Raw genomic sequence first — 19,570 nt, 5'->3', positions numbered from 1 at the left:
GATAAGGAAACCATTCCAAAAATGGACCAGAATCAGGTCTTAGTGAAGTTATGTTTTTCCACAAGTTACAATCATCAACATCCTGGGGGAAACTTGCAGGTCATAAAATCAGCAAATATTACTATGATATTTTGGGCACCAGTGATTATGATGCTTAGCAGGGTGAAAAATGAAGTATTTGGTGATAAGATTATGGACATGGTCCTTTGTCAGGAGTAAAATGTTACACTTATTTTCGTGAGTTGACCTGTCATCTATTTAATGCCAGTTTATCTGTGGTAAATTCACTAGGAGACTAGACATGAACTTGAAGGAACAGGGAAAATTGTGAACTCCATAAAAGTACTTTGATCAAATTCTTTACATTCTCTGGTCTTCATCTGTCACAATACCACACTGAGGTTTTTATTCATTATATCCATTTAACAAATGTATATTTGGGGACTACTATGTGTTGGGTCATGTACTAGATATGGTGGACACAATGCTGAGCAAAACCAAAAGACATTATTTCTGAAATTAAAAAGCTTATAGTCTAGGGCACCTGGGTGGCTCAGTCGTTAAGCGTCTGCCTTCGGCTCAGGTCATGATCCCAGGGTCCTGGGATCGAGTCCCACATCAGGCTCCCTGTTTGGCGGGAGGCCTGCTTCTCCCTCTCCCACTCCCCCTGCTTGTGTTCCTGCTCTCGCTGTCTCTCTCTCTGTCAAATAAATAAATAAAATCTTCAAAAAAATAAATAAATAAAAAAATAAAAAGCTTATAGTCTAGTAAAAAGTCATAAATCAAATAATTACAAAAAGTAAATGTAAAATTGTATTTGTAATAATTGCTAAGGACAGATGCATGGTACTATGGTGGTGACTAATAAGGGGAATTGACTTAGGTGGGAGGTTAGGAAGACTTCTCTAAAGAAGTAATATTTGAATCTGAAAGAAAAGTAATAATAGCTAAAATCAGAAGGGTAGAGATAGTTAATTAACCTAATTAAGAACAACTGAATTAAGAACTTAACCTAATTAAGAACTTGAGGGTTGATCTAGCTTTTTCAAACATATCTTTCTGGACGGAACAAAAAGTAGATGCTAGTGATGGAAACTCATTTGTTTACGTTATTGGATTAGGATAATGACAGCTATAAAAAATCAAACTGAAAATTTCAGTGGTTTAACATAATAGAATTTTCTTTCTCAATCATGGAACAGTCCATTGAGGGTGTTATTGTTTGATTGTGGCCTTTCACCTAGTGTCTCAGGGACTCAGGATCCTTCCATCTTGAGACTCCACCATCCACTAGTATCCAGCAGGAAAAGGGAGACACAGTAAAGAAGGCACAACTGCTTCTTTTAAAAAAATCCAAGCCCAGAAGTAACACACATCATTTTGCTTATAGTTTATTGGTGTGAATTAGTCATGTGATTATACCTTTATGCAAGCAGGGTGGTAGGAAATGTATTCACTTCTTGGGAAAATGCCTCTGAGCAACACCTGCCATATTCTAAAAGGGGGAAAGGGAAGATTTTTTTGTGTGTGTGTGTGACCAGCTAACTACTGATTGGTTGTTTAAATGTAATCCCAACCTTGAATTTTATCACTCTCTAGGCAGTTATGTGAAAGTTTCAAAACAACATATTGATTTTTAATTGAAAAAATAGATATATGCTATTTGGCATTTTGGAATGAGGTATGTAGGTCTTCCTGATTACAGATATCTTTATGATATTTGGTATAAGAGGAAAACATATTCCCTGGCAGGGGGAGAGACATTAGTTAGGTTTGCTTGTATTACTTGAGACATGGTGTTTCATAATTTCTCCCAAGACTTGAGTGACTAATTACATGGATGGACCCTAAATCTAATGGAAGTGAGTACAGAGAGCATTCTTAAATAAGCATGTATGGTTTCTTTTCTAACCGTAAACCTCTATTCAGTTGTAACAGGAAATTAAACAATTTGAATGTATGGAAGTTTCAGTTTGAGGTATTTTATTTTTATCATTCTTAAAAACTCATTGGTTTGTGTGAACTTTCTTATGGTAAAATTTATAATGTGAAAGTTTTTTATGGTCAAAATTTATAATGGGAAATACCACAGAAGTGCGTGTGTTCGGTAAAAGGAACTTTAGATCAGATAAGAAGGTGGGAGAACTACACATGCAGAAGAAGTTATTGCACTTTGTGCCACTCTAGCACCGGAGTGAATGGCAAATGTGACTGTAGACCCAGAAACATTGAGAGCAGGAATACTATCTGACCCATCCATTCAAGGGTGGAAAAGTGACTGGAATTCTTACTTCAGTATAAGAGTGATAAAGCACCAGGTGCTGAGATCCTGACCTGAAGTACATAAATTAGAAATGACTGCAAAATATTATATCTGTATAGTGCTTTGTAACTTTCAAAAGACCATCTGGGGTTGATATTTATCATCATTGCAACACAGCAATAAAGATAGACAGTTATAAAGTTAAGCTCTTCAGAGAAGTTAGGTATGCACAAATCCTTTGGTTAAATTGCCCTTCAGCAGTTAAGAGTGTTCCCAGCACTTGTAAACTTCCACTTGACTTTGTGTCACTTCTTGTTCTCCTACTGATTGATTGTACTTTAAGTACACCCTAGTATACTAATACTCATGAATAGTATTTTTGACTGGGTGAGCTGGACTTTTGTCTAATTGTACTGTTTTTCACCACCACAGGTTGAAGTAAATCTGGAATGCTTGCATAGTCTTGTGTCCTAGGTTTTTTTCTGGCACTTACAAGTTTTATGATCTTGATCAAATTTCTTACCTCTTTGCGTCTGCTTGTTTATCTGTAAAATAGAGATAAAGATACTTGCCCTTATCAGTGTCATGTAATGAGCATGGAGTAATTTACAAAGGTTGAGACTAATTCTTATAAATCTTAAATGTTATACAAATATAAAGCAATGTTATTATTTGTCTTCCTTTTCCTGGTTGGTTTTTATAATCCAGGCCAAGCCAGGGATAAATAGGTCTAAACCCATCTAACTGATGAGGTTGAGGCTAAGTGAAATTGGTTTTTGAGATAACAAACTTGCTTAATGATTTCCTAACTTTGACTTAAGTTGATTATCCTTTTTTGTCTGGGGTTTTCTGGGTTTTAGCACTGCAAGTCCAGTGTCCTGGCAAACCCCTCAGTTCTGAGCAAACTACAATGACCCTAATCACCTTGATTTTCTGACTGTAAGAATCCTAAACAGGAACTTTTAACCTTCTCTTATTATTAATATGAGATCATTCTTTGGCAAGAATATCTTTGTCATATTAGTGCATTTGTTTTTCAGAATATGGATTATATCAGACTTTCAACCAAAACAGTTGCTAAAGAGTATACAATACAGTTATGTGCCCATATAATGACATAGAACTTGTACAGAGATAATGTGCTCAGTTCCTTGTATTGCCAGGTAATAGGTATGATAACCTCCACTAGAGTGCTTATTACATTCAGTTGAAATTATTTAACTCTCTGTCTCCCTCATCAGAACTAAGCAGGAATCCAGGCATGTTCATCTTTGATTCTACAGCATCTGGCTGGCACATTGGAGACACCTAAGAAGTGTATGATAAACCAAAATATGGAGCTTAGAACTTGCATGGAACAGCTCTTATAAGAGTCAGTTCTTTGATGATCTATAAAATGTACAGAATAAAATCTTCATTTAAGCTTCATAAAGTTTAGTGAAGCTTAAGTGAAATAGAATGAAAATGTGAATTACTTTTGTAAACTATAAAGTGTAGTAAAATTTATGTTTGAGAAAGGATCAATATTAATATTTAATAGCCCTAACATTTCAGCTTGTCTTTCAGTCTGCCATGCTTCCTAGATTCTTGATTTGGTCTTTGAATATTAAATTTGTGCTTCTATCCAAGAGTTTATGTCATGTATCCTGTACATAAGTGACCACAGGGCAATGTGAAACAGGCTACTTGTCATGGATACAGCCACTTACAAATTAATATCATCTTACCTAAATAGAATAAGAAATATAGATGCATTTAAGTTCAGTCCAGTTTGTTTCCTGGAAGACTTTGCTCAAGAGTCATCTACATTAATATTGTGCAATAGTTGGTAAGCCAATGAAACTGCAATAAATTATGTATTTATTTCCAAAGGAATTAACTTTTCATGCAACATGATTCATAGTTGTCTCTTCAACAGTATTTCTGTTTAGAAAGGCTCGTTTAAATGTTATCACAACCAGGGTTTGATTTGGGTGGCCCATCACAGATACATTCCTGTGGCAGTTCCCATGTAGTTTCTTCTTGGTTCTGAAAATCCATCAAGAGCTCAGAGCAGCTTAATCAATGTGGAAGAATGTCTGTGACTCTAGATATGTATTAATTTAGCTAAGTGATAATTTCTTGGATTATTCTGAAGATGCAACAGGTGGCTTTTCAGTTTTTTCTCCTGCAGGATGCAAATGTGTCAGGTCCCCAGGAACTGAATCCTTTCTTTTTTTCAGTGATCTAAAATTGGGCCCCAGACAAGGGAATGTATTCCATAGCCAAACCTACCCTTTGCCCTCTGGATTTCATGCTATCTCCTTTCTGGGATACTTGGGGTGAGAACATAAAGTGTTTGGAGTCCTTATCTTTAGAGCTGAATTGGACTCTTCTTTTGCATTATGGACTCTCTGAAGAAAAGAAGAATACAAGCGGCCTGGAGTTAGACTGAGAGGCCTCTCAAGATCAACCTGAACTTGGAGTTGTCAAAGCTCCAGTGGAGGGTAGTAGGAATGGTGAAGGAAAGACCACTGTGGATATGGCCAGCAGAAGATAAGATATGCTGGCTTTCTAGGCCATGTTGTCAGGAAGGTGGAACTAGAGCATTCATGTATTCATTCTTTTATTCAACAAATATATATTTATTACCTGTTACATATACACTGTACGACCCAGTACAAACACTGGGTTATATTGGTGACTGTGATAGGTCTCTGTTTTCATAGAATTTGTATGTTGCTTTTTTGTGGGGGAGAATTGACAGATGGATAATAAATAGATAAAAAAAAATAACCAGACAACAAAAACATTTGGTAATAATGTGTGCAATGCAAATAATAAAAATAGGCCAAGTGATAATGAATGTCAAGATGTCTATGCTGATTGGCTGGTTGGGAGAATCTTGCTGTGGAGGTGATGTTTACTTGAGAGCTGACTGACAAGCAAGAGCCAGCCAGACAAAAAGCCAGGACATGACATTACCCTCGGAGAGTTTGGCTAGCACAAAGGCTCTCAGACTTGGTGGTTTGGAGGAAACAAAGAAAGCCAAAATGGCTGGAACAGAGTGATGTGGTGAGTACAAGAGAGGAGACTGAAGAAAGAAAAATAGGTCAGGTTATGCAGTGCTCTCTACACCAGGGTAAGGCAGTTGCATACATGTGTGTATATATGGGGAACCATTAAGATTTAAGTAGACAATACATAAGTAAGTACTATGTTGTGCTTACAAAACCACTTTGTACTATTTTATGTCATGACTAAAATATAAGTTAAGTAAGGAGTGTGGCCCTTGAGGTCTGGCTGGAGTTGGTGGTGTCTGTTTACATGGGGTCTAGATAAGCAGGGGATTTGAATTTAAAGCTAGATTCTTCTTTTTTCTGTATTGCAGAGATTAGCTTCCTTTGTCCCACCAGCAGTGAGATACCTGATGCTGACACAGTGTGGAAGGTTGGTGCAGAACTTTTTCCTGGCTTTAGAAGAAGCTCTACTGTCTCATTACACGTGAAAGGTTGGACTCTGGTGTGCACATCAGGTAGGGTTCTGCAGTAAAGCTATACCTACAGCTCTACTTTGTTCTCCCCCAGGCATTCTCATGGATATATGGCAACCTAGCCAGTCCTTTCAGTGGATAGATAAACCAGTACCTGCTACCTCCAAATGCTTAAATCTTTTCATGAGTGAGTGCTTTAGAATTAAAATAAAAAACAAAGACTCAGTGACACTTTGAACTCTTAGTGGCCTAATCATTTTTTAAACATCAACAAAATATGGTCTTTGCTTATAGGATTAAAAGATATTTAGAAAATGCTCTCAATCAGTGATTATTTCTCACCTAATGAATTAATACATATTATTGCAGGCCTAGTGAGAGAAGCCTCGCTGACCATGGTGACAGAAGAGATTCTTGGCATAAAATATTGCTGAAAGTTTTCAATTCAACTTGTGTTTTTAAATGTTTTGCAATCATTTATTTTTTTTGAAATTTTTTAATTTAAATTCATTTAGCCAACACATAGTACATCATTAGTTTCAGATGTAGTGTTCAACAATTCATCAGTTGCGTACAACACCCAGTGCTCATCACATGATGTGCCCTCCTTAATGCCCATCCCAGTTACCCCATCCCCCCACCCACCTCCCCTTCAGCAGTCCTGAATTTGTTTCTCATACTTAAGAGTCTCTCATGGTTTGTCTCCCTCTCTGATGACTTCCCATTCAGTTTTCCCTCCCTTCCCTTATGGTCCTCTGCACTGTTTCTTATATTCCAAATATGAGTGAAACCATATGATAATTGTCTTTCTCCAATTGACTTATTTCACTTAGCATAATACCCTCCAGTTCCATCCATGTCAATGCAAATGGAAAGTATTCATCCTTTCTGATGGCTGAGTAATATTCCATTGTATATATATACCACATCTTCTTTATCCATTCATCTGTTGAAGGATGTCTTGGCTCCTTCCACAGTTTGGCTATTGTGGACATTGCTGTTATGAACATTGGGGTGCAGGTGCCCCTTCGTTTCACTATATCTGTATCTTTGGGGTAAATACCTAGTAGTGCAATTGCTGGGTCATAGGGTAGCTCTATTTTTAACTTCTTGAGGAATCTCCATACTGTTTTCCAAAGTGGCTGCACCAGCTTTCATTCCCACCAACAGTGTAAGAGGGTTCCCCTTTCTCTACATCCTCGCCAACGTTTGTCGTTTCTTGTTTTGTTAATTTCAGCTATTCTGACTAGTGTAAGGTGGTATCTCATTGTGGTTTTGATTGTATTTCTCTTATGACAAGTGATGTTGAACATTTTTTATGTGTCTGCTGGCCATTTGTATGTCTTCTTTGGAGAAATGTTTGTTCATGTCTTCTGCCCATTTCTTGACTAGATTATTTGTTTTTGGGTGTTGAGTTTGATAAGTTCTTTACAGATCTTGGATATTAGCCCTCTACCTGATATGTCATTTGCAAATATCTTCTTCCATTCTGTAGGTTGCCTTTTAGTTTTGTTGACTGTTTCCTTTGCTGTGCAGAAGCTTTTTATCTTGATGAAGTCCCAATAGTTCATTTTTGCTTTTGTTTCTAATATTTATTTATATAATAAAAATCAAATAATATAGTTAATCCAGTAGAGAAATAAATGCAATCATATGATACTAAACCATGCATGTTGTTAAAATCTGTGAACTGTCAAGTTCAAATGCATTCACTTTTTTTATACAACAGAAATTGCTCAAAATCTCTTCATTACTTCAGATTGCTCTGTTTGGACTATGACTTTTTTTAACAGATTCTCTTATTTGTCTTTCTACCTTCCCACTGTATTAAATAATTTCAGTATACAATAAGATGTAAGTACTTTTTACTTGTAATGGATATCTAGGATCAACTTAGATTAAACATAGAAGACTTAATTATACTTAAAGAATAGAATGTAAATACTGTAAACTTCATGAATATAAAATATATTTAAAAGTCTGTAAGAACTATTAGAATGTATCCTTCTACCCCAGAGTATAATAGCAAAGAGAGGAGGTTCAGAATAACTCATGAGCCCAAGTTTTCTTGCCTTTTCTTCTCTTCTTTTTTAAAATTGAAGTATAGTTGACACCCAATGTTACATTAGTTTCAGGTGTCTAACATAGAGATTCCACAAGTTTGTACATTATGCTATGCTCCCTGGCAAGTGTAGCTATCATCTGTCATCATACAAGGCCCAAGTTTTCTAATCTTTCATAATAGGAAGTTAAGAGATACTGTCTAAGGTTGAATAAGAAACAGGGGTTTCAGTATACTTTTTAGAGTTATTAAGGTAACCAATAGAAGAAAGTATGTTTTAATAGAACTTGCAAGAGGAGGTGGGAAGTTTCTAAGGGACTAAAATTCTCATCTTTCAAGTGGGAAGTCAAGCTCCTTGTGCTGCAAGCTCCTCCTCCAGAAGACCTGGGCAAACTCTGCCAGTACCACATCTCCTGACCTGCACATTGTGCAGGACCTCAGTTCTGTTGGTGGTGGGGGGAGATCTTATTTTGCAAGCAGGCCACTGCACACCTTGTTATGATGTACTCCACCTCTGCTGGAGACCAAACATTGCCCACAATAGGCAAAGAGAACCTTTGCAGACAACTAGACTGAAGGAAAGAGAGGCTAAGACTCAACAGCAGAGCACACACAACATAGACACCCCTGAAGTGCCAGGCACTGGGGAATAGGGGACTGTACTGCAGGGCACTATAGGACCTCTACTTCATAAGGCTATTATTGTTAAGAGCAGGAGAGGTAGCTAACTTTCTTAACACACAGAAACAGACACAGAAAGTCAGATAAAATGAGGAGACAGAGAAATGAAAGAAGAGGACCCAAATGAAAGAAGAGGACCAACCCACAGCAAGAGACCAAAGCAAAATGGATATAAGTAACATACCTGATAGAGAATTTAAAGTAATGATCATAAAGATACTCACTGGACAGGAGAAAAGATTGGAGGATATCAGTGAGACCCTTACACAGATAAAAAAGAACCTATCAGACATCAAGAACACAATAAATGAAATCCAAAATACATTTGATGGAATAAATAGTAGTCTAGATGAAGCAGAGGAACAAATTAATGACCTAGAAGACAGAGTAATGGAAAATAACCAAGCTGATGAAAGGAAAGGAAAGAAAATTATACAAATTGAGAATAGTCTAGGGAACTCAGTGACTCCATCAACCTTAATAATATCCACATTATAGGGATCTCAGAAGAAGAAGAGAGATAAGGGAGCAGAAAATTTATTTGAAGAAATAGTAGCTGAAAACTTCCCTAATCTGGGGTAGGAAATAGATATCTAGGTCCAGGAGGCACAGAGACGCCCCAAAAAATTCAGCCCAAGGAGGTCCACACCAAGACACTTAATAATTAAAATGACAAAAGGCAGCGATAAAGAAAAAAATTTAAAAGCAGCAAGTGAAAACAAGACAGTTACATACAAGAGAAACCTCTTAAGGCTATTAGTGGATTTTTCAGTGGAAACTTTGCAGGCTAGAAGAGAGTGTCATGATATCCTCAAAATGCTAAAGGGAAAAATCTGCAGCCACGATTATTCTATCCAGCAAGGCTATCATCCAGAATAGAAAGAAAGATAAATAATTTTTCAGACAAACAACAACTAAAGAAGTTCATGACCACTAAACTAGCCCTACAAGAAATATTAAAGGGACTCTTTGAGTGGAAAGGAAGACCATAAGTGAGAATATGAAAAGTAAAAACAAAACAAAACAAAACAAAAAAACAAAAGCAGTAAATATAAATATTTCTGTAAAAATCAGTCAGGGTATTCATAAAATAAAAGGATGTAAAATATAATACCATTTACCTAAAATGTGAGAGGGAGAGGAGTAAAGAATGAATTTAAACTTAAGCAACCATCAACTTAATATATAAACTGCTATATGCCCAAGAGGTTATAGACCAACTTAATGGTAACCACAAATCAAAAACCAATAACAGATATGCAAGGAATAAAGAGAAAGGGATCCAAGTGTATCACTAAAGGAAGCCAACAAACCATGAAAGAGATGAATTGGGAAGCCAATGGATATCTAAAGATCATAAATCAAGGAATGGAGATAAAGCCTATTATTTGTATTATGATTATAACCTTCATAAGAACTATTCAGAAATGTTAGAAAGAGATTTTCTCTAAGGAGTTAGGATAGGTGAGAGACTTAATTTAAATAGTTCTTTTTAATATTTTTCAGACATGTGCATACATGTTTATAATAAAGCTGTTCATCTAGCTTGATTCATTGCTACAGTGAATATCTATGGACATCTTTACACACATGTGCAGATAGGATGAATTCGTAGAACTGAAATTTTTAGTACTTATAGCAACTCCATAATTCTCTTTAAAAAATAAAAAGGTTTGTTTCAATTCGTATTTCAACCAACATCATTTGACTATCCCCAATGTTCCAAACCTTAGCCCACACTTAGTATTATAAGTAATTTTGATATTTGACCATTCTGCTTGATGAGAAATCATATTTCATTGTTGTTTTATTAGAAATTCCCAAGGAGGCTGAATCTTTCTTCGTGTGCTTATTGGCTATAAGCACTCTATGGGTGCTTTACTTGCTTTTACACTTTTCCTGTTTTTGTATTGGCTGTTAGAATTAGCTGAATTATGGTACTTTGGTATAATGAAGTAATAGTATTTTAGTAATGAGGAGGATGGGAAATTATATGAATAAAATAAAAACATGATTATGCCATATTCTTAAGTAAAAGTAATGCAGAATGGAATATAAAGGATGATTTCATTTTTCATTTAGATAACAGGTAGACAAAGAATATAAACATCCACTATTGAAAGGGCATTTTCTCTTCTATCTTTTACAACTTGAACTTTCCTCAATATCAGTTCTTCCTCTTTTATTGTTTTCTATTATTTCTTCACATTCCATTTTCATCTAATTATATTTTTAATAGCAGCTATTATATCCAAAGCTCTAGTTGGGGAAAATCTATTTTTTATTTAAATCTTCCATTTATTGTCTTATAGTAAAATCATCTTTTGTCACTTGCTACATCTTCAATAAGAAATAGATCCTACAAAACAATCTGTTTTGAAACTTACACTTTAGCACTAACAGGCAGCATTATTTAGATTGGAGTTTCCATACCTAGCTGTGACTCAGCACCATCTAAAGAATTTGTAAAACATAAATTCCCAGTCCCATCTATAGAGATTCAATATAAGAAGTCTGAGGTGGCCTTCAAAATCTATATTTATAAAAGTTCCTCAGTTAATTTAGATGCATAAATTTGGGAACAACTACTTTAGAACTCATTAGAAACAAATTTCTTTATAAATGTATTTTAATATTTTCAATATATTTAAATTTTTAGCTCAAAACATCTTTTTCTACCTCTTCAACATGGAATTTGCAATCATTTTCATTTTGGAAGTTGATCAACCCTTCAAGATATTTGATATTTTTATACTGGCATTTGCTGAATGTAGAAAATAATCCAAAGATTTAAAATGTTCCATGTGTGCCTGTATGCATTTATCATAAAAATAAGCATTAATTTCCTAAGATAAAATAAAGCTAGCTGGTACTTACTGAAATTTAAGTTATGGGCTTAAAGAGAGTCAAATCTAAAAAGAGTAATACAATACTAATTACTTAAAAACAAACTAAACATGTTGAACCAATAGACCTTTCTTCATGTTATGAAAACCAGGAGCTGCTGAAGAAAAGCTGTTGAAAGAATTTGTAGACCACAGGGAAGCCACTTAGGTTCTGGTTCCTTTAAGTTCTAATTTGAGACTCTTTAAGGAACATAACTAATCACATCTGTCATGAAGCCCTTGAAAGTCAACACCAATCCAACGCAATAAATAAAGGGAGAAAATTTCTGCTGACGGAAAAACTGATCATGAATTAGTGAAATCTGGAGTCATTCAAGTGGAATGTATGAATATCGTTGGCCACCAAATCATCCAGTGCACTAATTATTTTAATGGTGTGGTGTAGTGTGCAGTTTGACAATACCTTTTGGAAAAAAATTAATTTATTTTAAAATGCTTAGGTAATCTTACAGTATCTAGTGTTTACTTTTGAGTGAATATCCATGCAGTTGTTAGCCTTAGTTCTAGGCATCTCTCATTAGGTAAAAGCAAATCAGTTAATCAATGAATCAATCAAAAATTTCTCCAAGTACAATTTTCCAAAATGAAAATGTTCAGGTGGTTTCAAGTGTAAATAGTTTTAGCTTAGAGTTATATTCTATGGAAGAGTGGGCATTTGATTTAAATCTTTTTTTCCTTGATACAATATTTTGGCTTTGGCTGGGTAAATCCACTTGATGAGATTACATTTTATTGGATATTTTTCATTTACTTTAAGAACAAAGCATCTTATTTAGAAACAAAGGTATCACTTTTTAAATGTTGATTAGTCAAAAAAAATTAAGTGGGAATTCTCATCAGAATATGAAATTCAGTTTCCCCAAATTAAGGCCAAATGCCTTTTTAATACTTGTTTGAATTATTATTATTTTTTAAAAATATTTTATTTATTTATTTGACAGAGAGAGACACAGTGAGAGAGGGAACACAAGCAGGGGGAGTGGGAGAGGGAGAAGTAGGCTTCCCACCAAGCAGGGAGCCCGATGTAGGGCTTGATCCCAGGACCCTGGGATCATGACCTGAGCCGAAAACTTAATAACTGAGCCACCCAGGCGCCCCACTTGTTTGAATTATTGAAGACTTAGATGTCAAATTCATTTTGCAAGGATATTATTGAGTTATTTCAGTAGTTGGAATCACTTGGAAGTGGGAGATAACCATTTCAAAATATATCTACTTGATCCTAAAATCATGTGGAAGTTAATGGAAATGAAATTTAATGAATTTTAGTCATATTTGTCAGCCAGAATGGATCCACACTGTTTCAATGTTTAATTGCCTCCTCTGTGGAACTGCTTATGTGTCAACATGTAATTAATTTCCCCAAATTTCTAAATTTGAAGTCGATTATAGTATCTGTCATTGACAATCCAAAAGGCTAACATAACTACCTCTTTGCCTTGATGGTGATAGTGACCAAAGCTTGCTGGCTCTGACATGATGATTAATCATAGTAACATAACAGACAGAATGGCAATATGGTACCAACAGCTTGTGTGGTCAAGTGGTAATAGGCCTGGCAGCTGGAAAATAATAATTCAGAGGCATATTTGCCTACATTCTGTGGCATGTCATGGCAATTACATGACATTAATAGGCTGACAATTTGAGATGATTACTTACTTTTATAATAAAAAAGAGAAGAATTTTTTGTCATTAAGGATGGGGAAAAATGAATTATGGAGCATCACTCCTCTCCCACTGGGCTTTAGCCTAGGAAGTTTCATTTCTAATAAGGCAAGAACAGGGAATATTTTAATACTTTTGCAACTTAGATATGTTTACTTGTAATATTTAAATTTAAAGTTGAGTCCTTATTACCCATTTTTGCTTTATTTTTAGAGGTTATTACTTTCTCCTAGTGAACTGAAGCCTGAGGAAATTAATGAGGCAAAGAGAAAGCTTTTTTGTAAGATTATTCTTGAAATGTTCCTCTTATATCATCTGAATTAATTCAGAAGTTATTTAAACCCTGGTGACTCCTGGAAATTGTCTTTTGCTTTCCTCAAGACAAGCCCCTTTGTGAAAATGCTTTACAGCATTTTTTCAACCAGAACTGAATATACCCCTCATGTTCTTAGAATGCTATAAATATAGTTTGAATATTATTAGATCCCAAAGTGCTAGATTTGGATATAATGTATCTAAGATTCATATTAAAATCTTAGGAGCAGATGCTAGGTCCATTTTTCCAGAGTGCCTCAAGGCCTTGCAAAATTAGGTCTTAGTAATTTCTTAAATGACAATGATTTATGTTTTTTAGTTGCATTTCTTCTCTCAAGTTATAAGATGCCCATACTACATTTTGAGAAGATCTCATAAGCATATGGGAGAAGTGCATGATTAAACTCTCTTTCTCATGGCCATCTTAGAAATAATGGGTAATTTAAATTCAACTAAGCCTAACTTAAACTAATACATGTGTCAATTACATTTCATTAATTTAAATATTATTCCTTTTATGTAGCCTTGTTCTAAGATGATTTAAGGCATTTATCAAAAAATACAAATAAGACCAAAAAAGCAGGGAGGAGGAGGGATTAAAAAATAGACTAATAAATCTGGGAGAACAAAAGTGAGAAAAATGGGATGAAACTAAGAGTGTGATCAGTCAGCTGAGCTGCAAGGATGATGCATACTCTAGCAACAGGAAGCAAATACCGCTTGAACTTTCTGGCAGACCTTGTAATGCAGAATCATGTGTTGGTGAAATATCTGAGTGTCCATATAAAAAGAACAAAGTAGTTACTCAGAAGAGTAAAACTGTTCTCCACATTGAATCTAGAGAAATATTTTTGCAGTATGTTCTCAGAAAGAAACTATGGGAAGTGCATTAAAAACTGTTTTCCACAACATTCTTTTAGTAAATACAGAAGTATATTTGAGGAAGCTGTTTCTTATAATGTCCCTAAAAGTAGATTAGAGGCATCAGATCATAGAATAATTCAGGGCAAAAAGGAAAAAGGAAAAAGACTACAGGATGGTAAAACAACATGCAGTTTTCTCAAAGTCTGGCTAGAGTCATGGAAAGAATAGTGTAGAGAGAAATTTATCCATATAGTTAGCACCTGACCTCAAAACATCTCATGGCATGTCATACAGTGGTGTACAATTACATCATATGTACATTCCTAACATCAAAGGAAGTAATGAGTGTAATTTTTAATTATCTGTTTACTTTAAAGAATATTGGGTTTTGAAAAATTAAAAATAATACAGGACTGTACAAAATAAAAAGTTGTAATCTCTCCACCGGTATTCTCACTTTCCAGAGTTAACCCTCTTAACTATTTCGGTTCTATCTTTTCAGAGCATTTTCTAAAAGTATAATCTATTTATCTCTGTTTAATTTTTAATAAAGTGGAATAATAACATATTTTTGTTTTATGTTTTTTTAAAACTAACACTATATTCTGGACTTCTGTGCCTTCCTGGCTTATCCATGTCTTTCCTGAAGCTGTGCAATTTATCAGCTGTATGACTTGGGCAATTATTTAATCATTGTGCATTTCATTTTCTCATTTGAGAAGTGGGACTAGTAATAGTATTTAATTTATAGCAGTGTGATAAGGATTAAATGAGATAATACGTGTAAGACATTTTTAACAGTGGCTGGCCCTATAGACCAGTCAAAAATGTTTATTATTATTATTATTGTTGTTGTTATTATATAATCTATGCTTTTACTGACTGTATTGTGGGGATATACTATAATTTATGTTTTATATAATCAATTTTATATTGTTGGACATTGAAATAGTGGAGGTTGTTGTGTGTGTGCGTGTGTTAAAAATACCTTAGTTATACTCTCCTAACAAATGTTTAAGTGCACAATACAATATTGTTAACTGTAGGCACAGTCTCACAGCAGATCTCTAGAGCTTTCTCATCTTGCATAACTGAAACTTTGTGCCCATTGAGCTTCAATGCCTCATTTCCCCTTCCTTCACCCCTGGGGACTACCATTCCACTCTGTTTCTATGAGTTTGACTCTTTTAGATACCTCATGTAAGTAGAATGATGCCATACTTGTCTTTCTCTGTCTGGCTTATTTACTTAGCATAATGTCCTCCAGGTTTACCCTCTGTTATTCCATATGCTAGGATTTCCTTCCTTTTTTAAGGCTGAATAATTCATTGGATGTTGAAATAGCGGGGGCTAGATTTTGAACTGGTATATACAATAAGATGATTTTACAAGTTTGAAGATAATGGCTGACTTGAAAGAACTGGGGAACAAAGTAGGAATTGGGCTCAGAAGAGAGAATGATAGCAAGTCCAAGGGGAGACACAGAGGGCCTTGCTAGAGAGATTCTCCGGGCTCCTTGAGTAGTTTCCCGTTTCTCAGTACAATCACAGTTAGTTTTCTGTGAAAAAGGGTTATCTTCTTTTCCTTAAAATCCCTATGTAGTGCCTAAGAAATGCCACAATATTAATTTTAGCATTCAGAATAATTTTATAAAAAGAACAGAGAAGTAGCTGCCCTGGGCTCCATAAAAACTGAACAGAGAAAAGTATACAATTAAAACAAACAGAATGCTCACCACTTAATTTGAAGTACCAGCAAACCCTCCCTTTACTAATGAACAACGGGCAATCCATTTTTAGTGCACAGCATGGCTTGGCACAAAATTTAATTCAAGGTATCAGGCAGGTCTGCCAATTCCCTGCTTATATTTTAGAGGTACTAATGTGGCTTTCAAGAAACTAGAGCAAACTGATTGATTTCAGGGTTGAATTTACTTGCCTTGAGCACTGCGCTTTAATTGCCAGGGATTGGGAGAAAAACACAGTGAAAAAGATTCATGGACATAGTTGTGGTAAGTTGCTATGGGCCTTTGCTACATGCTCAGCACTCTCTAACATTACTCAACACTAACTAGCCAGTTTAGTCAACTACAAATACCAAAAATTACTATTTATTGGGCAGTAATTATGTGCCAGGCATTAATGTTAGGTACTTTACAATTCTTCTCACTAATGTTTGTGCATTGGGTTGAATAGTGTCTCCCCCAGAATGCATGTGAACTTCAGAATGTGACCTTATTTGGGAATAGGGTCTTTTCAAATGGAAGATGTTAGTTAAGATGAGGTCATACTGGAATAGGATGGGTCCTAATCCAATGACTGGTGTCTTTATATGAAAAGGAAAGAGAAACACAGAGATACACAGATACACACAGGAAGAATATCATGTGATGACAGAGGCAGAGATTGGAGTGATGACATCTACAAGCCAAAAAACACCAAGGATTGCCAGTAGCTACCAGAAGCTAAGAAAGATGCATGGGATAGTTTCTTCCTCATAGCCTTCAGAAGGAATCAACCTGCTGACACCTTGATTTCAGACATCTGGCCTCCAGAACTTTGAGAAAATAAATTTTAGGTTTTTTAAGCCACCAGTTTGTGGTAATTTGTTATATCTGCCCCAGGAAACTGATACAATTCATATTAACACTTCAAGGTTAAGTGTCAGTGTCTCTTTTGAACAAATTTTAAAATATGACCTGACTCCAAGACCTATGCTCACTCCACTGTCTTCTAATCAAGTACATTAAACAATATAAAATAGTAGGTGATCCAGTGAAAAATATTATCCAAAGAGTTTATGCTAATTGACCACATACACTTTTTCATTCCAATTTCAGGAGGAATTCCCCCCATCTTGAAGGTCAGTACTACTTCAAGATGATTATTACTACTTTGCTAAAACCTGTGACCTAGGGATAGCCAAACAGAAATGGTTTTGGTGATTTCCAAACCACATTAAGTTTCCTTTGCTTGGAGGAGGGAAAGTTGAAAGTGTTGGAAGACCATACAATCCAAAGAATGTGCACATTCTGTGTCAGATGTCCAGAATGATCTGCTATAGGCTACCAGGGAATGAATAGGAATCCAGGATTGAGAGCTCCTCTGCTAAAATCAAGGAATTTGTGGATTACCATGAACAGGGTTAGGAAGAAAGACAAGCATCCTAAATGTCACAACACAAGTCAGGTTATCGACATGGGTACTGGGTCATGTGCAGGCCATGTGCAGGGTGGAACAAGAAGACCCAGGAATGGAGGTTTGACTTGGCCAAAGGAACAAAATGGACCATATGGCACTCAGACAAGAAGTCACAAGGAGGAGTTGGTTTGGAAAGAAGTGTGTAAACACCATATATCCTGAAGGAGATGGCAAAATTTAGATTCATGGTGAACTGGAAGGTGAAGATAACAAGTAAGTGGGGAAGATCAGTGTCAAGAGGTTCAGGACAGGACAGATATAAACTGAAACAGACTAAATCTATCACAGGGGGTAAAATATCAGAAATTCAAGTTAAATTCAAGTTAAATAGGAGCAAATAATGATAAACCATTTATCATTTCCTTGCCAAGTTGTGGGTTTCTGATAGGAACTAAGAGAGTGTTTCATATGGTAAGGGCTCTGTGACAGAAAGCTTGCTCCCAGTCTTTTGCTATTATAGAAACTTTGTGCTGATTATATAATGCTTAAACTGTACACCCAGTGTGTACATGTCTTAACCTCCCTGCCTGAAGGTGTGCTCCTGTGGGTATTAATGGATATCATTTTTGAGCACCTACTATGTGCCAGGCACTTTGCTAGTCCTGCACATACATTATGATGTCATTATTTCTTTTTAATCCAAACAATCCTGAAGAGCTTAGATGTAGAGAGACAAGTAACAACTGGTTTTTGTTGTTATTATTGTTGTTTCCCTCCTGTCCTTCATGCCTTATTCATTGCCATGAATATCTGTTCCTTGTAGCAACAGTGTGTTAGATGAGATGGGCATACTTTGTGTACACACAGCAGTATAGGTATGTGCTGCTTACTACAGCAAGGTTTTTGTGTCTGCGGATTTTGGAAATGGTGGAAGACTACATCTTCTGAGGGAGCTAATAGTAAGATAAGGTAGAAGAGTCAGGAGTCCAGAGAGTCATTCTATGTGATAAGGTGCCTGGAGGTGTTTGCAGTGGATTTTATCCTATTTTGCACAAGGGCAGGGATTAGTGTCAGGGGGTGATAATTGTTAGAGTGAGAAGCAATTTGGAGAGGGAGTGACTCGGGGGTGTGGAAGGGTATTTACAGAAATATCTTGACTCTTTCCTCATGAAACTGTAGGGGAGGAAGAAATTTTATTGTTTCCTCTAAGGTTCTTCTAGCTGGTTTAGGAATTACATTGACATGAGACAAATTAATAGGAGGAAAAGAAAAGTTTTATTATGTGTGCATGGAGGCCTGATAACGAAGTTGAGACCCAGAGAAATGACCAAGGCAGGCTGTTTTTATACATTTTAGACAAAGAGATAATTTGTGAGGAATTTACAGGATATAGAAAAAGTAGACGTTTGGTAACTTTAATTAGTAAGGAATTCTAAGCAGAATTTGAGCTGAGGTAGTAGATTAGTAAAAAAAATAAATAAATTTGTTTCTACAGTTTTCTTGACTTTAAAGTTCCTATCTCTGGCCATAAAGATGTCTTTTTACTTCTTGGTACGGTGAGGGTAGTTTATTCTATTAGTGAGGGATTTGTTTCTTGCTTTCAGGGCGACAGAGGAGGGTCTGAGGGTCCTTGCACCAGCTGTTTCCCAAGTAGCTTTAATTCAGAATAATTAATATGCCATTGTGATACACTTTGGAGTAGCTTGCCCTGGGCCCTTATAAAACCTCACCAAGCTAACTCCTATTCCAAATGAAACATCTTAGGTAGTTTTCTGTAGCTCTTTGAGATACATCTGTACTACCTTAACAGTATAGTGTAGTTAGAGAATCAAACATGAGTTTAGCCATTTACCAGCCATGTAAAGCTTGAAAAAATTACTTCTCCTTTTTGAATGTCAGTTTCTTCATCTGTAAATTGAGATACTACCTACCTTGCAAGGTGGGTGAGAAGGTTAGGTTTTCAGACTGACAATGAAAAGCATTTAGTAAATGGTGGTTCTCCAATTATCCCAAACTATGTACATTTCCTCCCCCCCCCGCCTTTTTTTGTACTCTCCTTAACAAGTGCCTTAGGAACATGAAAAGCAATTTTATGAAAAACAGTAACTTTCTGTATACTAAGATTTATGCTAGATTATAGAGATATGAAGATGATAAAATCAAGTTTCTATTTTTGACCACTCTTACAGGGACAAAAAC

General features: G+C 35.7%; 1 protein-coding gene across 1 annotated transcript in view; it reads left to right on the top strand.

The window, feature by feature from the left end:
* Nucleotides 1–19,570, top strand: part of LOC118547621 (small ribosomal subunit protein eS4, X isoform-like) — a 404,116-nt gene that overhangs the window by 252,549 nt on the left and 131,997 nt on the right. Inside the window, exon 3 of the mRNA XM_036111186.2 lies at nucleotides 5,634–5,777. The gene's annotated coding sequence lies outside the window, so the exon portion shown is untranslated. The remainder of the gene's footprint in view (nucleotides 1–5,633; nucleotides 5,778–19,570) is intronic.

Source organism: Halichoerus grypus, chromosome 2, assembly GCF_964656455.1.
Source record: "Halichoerus grypus chromosome 2, mHalGry1.hap1.1, whole genome shotgun sequence".
Lineage (NCBI taxonomy): Eukaryota > Metazoa > Chordata > Mammalia > Carnivora > Phocidae > Halichoerus > Halichoerus grypus.
This window is presented reverse-complemented; position numbering and strand designations above follow the sequence as displayed.